Here is a 3907-nt window from a genome sequence, read left to right as displayed (position 1 = left end):
CGTCCACTTCCAGTACCGCCACCACCAACGCGGGCGAGGTAAGGTGAAATCAACGACAAATAAATGAATGGCAAATATTACGTTACAAATATAAACACGTGACTCGTGTAGGCCCGATGCTAATGTAGGGCTAACTAGCGGGATGCCTTTAGGATTTATGGAGAAACGCAAACGGTGTAAACACAGCGACGCTATCAACTACAATCGACTGCAGTGTAAACGAGCGGGGTGTTATTAATATCACCAGAATTAACAATGGGTGTACTACAGTCGGTAAGCATAGTGTAACTATAGTATTTGTAGTGAAACCATAGTAACCAAGAATTTACCATTGCCCCATTACAGAAAGCATAGCTTACGTAATCATGATTTTTGTATTTATGCTAATACAAATAATAATCAATCCGCCAATGCATTCGTACTACACTTTTACTATAATAAATCATGATAAAGGGTAAGGTTTAATTAACTACATAGTTTTTTTGCAGTGTAAACAAGAGGAATGTCACAATATCCTTTAAAATCAACCATGGTTTTACTACAGTAGCCGTAGTGTATTTGTAGCGTAACCATAGCAACCACAAATTTACCATTGTCTTACTACAGTTTAACCATGATATTTGTAGTAAAACTATATACAAATAGTAATCAATCTGCCAAAAACATGGTTACATGGGTACTTCTACTATAATAAAATAATGGTAAATTTTTCTAAGGGTTGATCAACTACAGTGAGCTTGTTTGCAGTGAAATTTTATAATATTCCTTGAAATTTACCATGGTTTACTACAGTAACCACATTGTATTTGTAGTTTAACCATAGTAACCACAAATGTACCATTGATTCACTGTATTTTAACCATTATATTTTTATAAAACCATGGTAGTATTAACTTTTTGAATAAATTATCTGCCAAATGCATAAAAATGAATGTAATAGGATTATAACAATGCTACTGTGTATCTGTCTGATGTTTAAGCTGGCTCATGGCTTATATTAAGTGTGGCGAGTGTTAAGTAGTTGAATCTTGCGTTTTTGCACTGTATGCCGCCATAATGATCAAATAGTCCGATTTAAAACTTTCTAAAATTTCAAAATGAAAAGTGTGTTATTGTCAACCTTAGCTCTTCAGGATCTTAGGTAGATGGTGATGTATCTTCAAAGTCTTCCGAATGCACGGTTTCCCGCAGCACTTTGCAGTTCGGGCGGCCCGCCTAAGCTGGGAGACCCTAACGCCTTAACTAAGTCGTCCAAAAAAAAATAAAAAATCGCTGCACAAAAGGCCGTCAAGGGCATTTCAGAGAATAGCGTGGACGCGCTTCACAACGCGAGCAGGCACGCGCGCCACATGGCCAAATGAGAGAAAGACATGGTCCATCACCGTCTGGAGGATAACTCTTTAGTTTCACTTCATCACGCAGCTATTTTCGTTAGAAGTATCTGTTAAAAACATTTAATTCATTAACAATCTAGTATGTATATATTTTCTGTCATAGTGTCTTCAAAATTAAGTTTTATTTGAGTGTTTTAATTAAAAATATTTTAATTTTCATCATGACGGGTACGCCCCGCCCCTTTGATTGCCACGCCCCCGGCCGCGAACCACCTTAACTAACACATTGGCTGCATCCGAAACCGCATACTGTATAGTAGGTACTGAATTAGATGAAGTACCTACTTACTTGGCGTTAAAACAGTAGGTACTGTATAGTATGAATCCTGGTAGTATGAATGAGATTCGGACGTACTACATCCGCCATGTTGTTACATCACGTGACATACGTCGTCATCACGTCGTGTCATTTCAGCGCGAAAACAGCCGCGTGCCTCTTCTTCTTCGTTGGATAACTCCTCGTCCGGGGCATCATGGGATAGTGAAGCGTCCATTGTATGCACACTGCAAAATCTAACCGGAAGTAGTAGGTCATCCGGGTACTTTTCGCATACTGTTTTTCGAATACTATGTATTCGGACATACTACTCGCCTCGCCTACTGCTTTTCGCGTACTATATAGTATGTACTAGTAGGCGGTTTCGGACGCAGCAATTTTCTGCAGGAAACCCTGGCTGTAATGTATTCGACAGCTTAATGCGAAAAACACATATATGAAGGTATTTAAGGTGACAAAAAATGAATGGGGTGGTGCTCGCGGAGTTAATGACCTGGAGTAGCGGTGAATTAAAAGCAGATAAACTAGGATCGGATCGGTATCGGCTAATACTCAGAATTCACCAAATTGAATCGTAATGGAAAAAGTGGTATCAACCCACCCCTACATTTCTAAAAAATGATTACATATACAAGGGACTGTGCATTTGAGTTTCTTGTCATATTGCGTAAAACTGCATGCTTTAATTAATTTGCTACTTTGGCCATGTCATGACATTTTAAGAGAGTAACCATCAAAAGCATGAGCTCTCCTATACACAATGAGCAACTCCAACAAGAGAAATATTTAGCATTGCCTTCCCTATGTAATTCCTATTCGCCATTACACAGTAGTTGTTTCCACATTACTTCTGTAACTGTTGCATCTGTAAGCTGTCAATTTTGGACCTCTACTCCAGTAGCCCGTAATGAACGGCAGAGGTCTTTAGGTGAGAGTTGAAGGTCTGCGCCCCTCAGGCTTGCATTTATGCTCCACAGAAACTGAAATCTAAGCCATTGTGTCTTGGCACAGCTAAGCTTCTCTCATGCAATGAAAGGCCTCCTGTTTTAACCATTTTAATAAGAGCGAGCCCTTTAAACCAGACTTACTCGGAGAGCATTACTGTTCATTGTTAGTGATTCTCAGGTGGTCTTTCTGAAAATATGTTAGAGAAGGCTCCATTTTCAAACATTTCCTTTGGGGTTTAAAATTGCCTTTCATCCATGAAAGCACTCCACCTTCATAATAGTTCCTCTGACATCATAGTTGTCATAGAAATACATTTGACAGATTACAGCCAATAGGGGGCACCAGTTGTGCACGTTTGAATAGGACGGCACATAGACATAATGGGATAGAGACTGAATTATAATAGTAACTACAGTACTGTGCAAAGTCTAGGCCACCATGTCACAATTAGATTTATATAGTATATGGTATAGTGCCCACCATATCTAATTATTTTAAAGCATATTAGAATACAATCAGAAAATGCAGGAAATTTCTATTTAGTACTAAAACTAAAGTTTCAAGTATTTAGTGTGAGCTCTTCTAACACTTGAATAATAGCAGGAACCTGCAGGCTCTATTAATGAAATGAAATCCTCATTTCTACAGTAATTCTAATCTAATGACGACTTTAGTCTCCTAAAAAGTACAAGATGTGCTTAGTGCCAATAGAGATCACACTTAATACTGACTTTTGCCTAAAGAAGTCATTTTGTTCTAAAATAAAAAAAATTTACACTTCTGTGCACACATTTCCTCTATTTTCTGTTTGTATCTTAACTCTTTTCTCGGCAGCAAATTTTTTTTAAGGTTGCCAGCCAGCGCCAACATTTTTCACGATTTTCACAAAAGTTGAATGCCTTCCAGAAAATTTTCTTCTTTCTAGGTTTCTTCAGAAACATAAAATTTTGAGCAAAAAGCTGAGATAATTCCATTTTTGTGAAGGACTTTTCATAGAGATCAGATTTAGAGGGATCCTCAAAACTTACACGGACATACAGCTGTTTGCCCTATAGCGATACTTCCGGCTTTTATATCCACCCTGTGGATAATAGCGGTATTGGGGAAAGCCAGAAAATACTCGTCATTGGTAGGGAAGCGTTTTCTCTTAATTGATGAGTTAACTCGTCAATGGTGGGGAATAAATAGTGAGTTAATAAATACTAAAAATATAGGTGGTCATTAAAACTTTGCTTACCAAACAAAGCTGGTGGTGCAAAGTTGTATGTTGACTTCACCATTATTGATT

This window comes from Misgurnus anguillicaudatus, chromosome 22 (genome assembly GCF_027580225.2).
Source record: "Misgurnus anguillicaudatus chromosome 22, ASM2758022v2, whole genome shotgun sequence".
NCBI lineage: Eukaryota > Metazoa > Chordata > Actinopteri > Cypriniformes > Cobitidae > Misgurnus > Misgurnus anguillicaudatus.
This window is presented reverse-complemented; position numbering follows the sequence as displayed.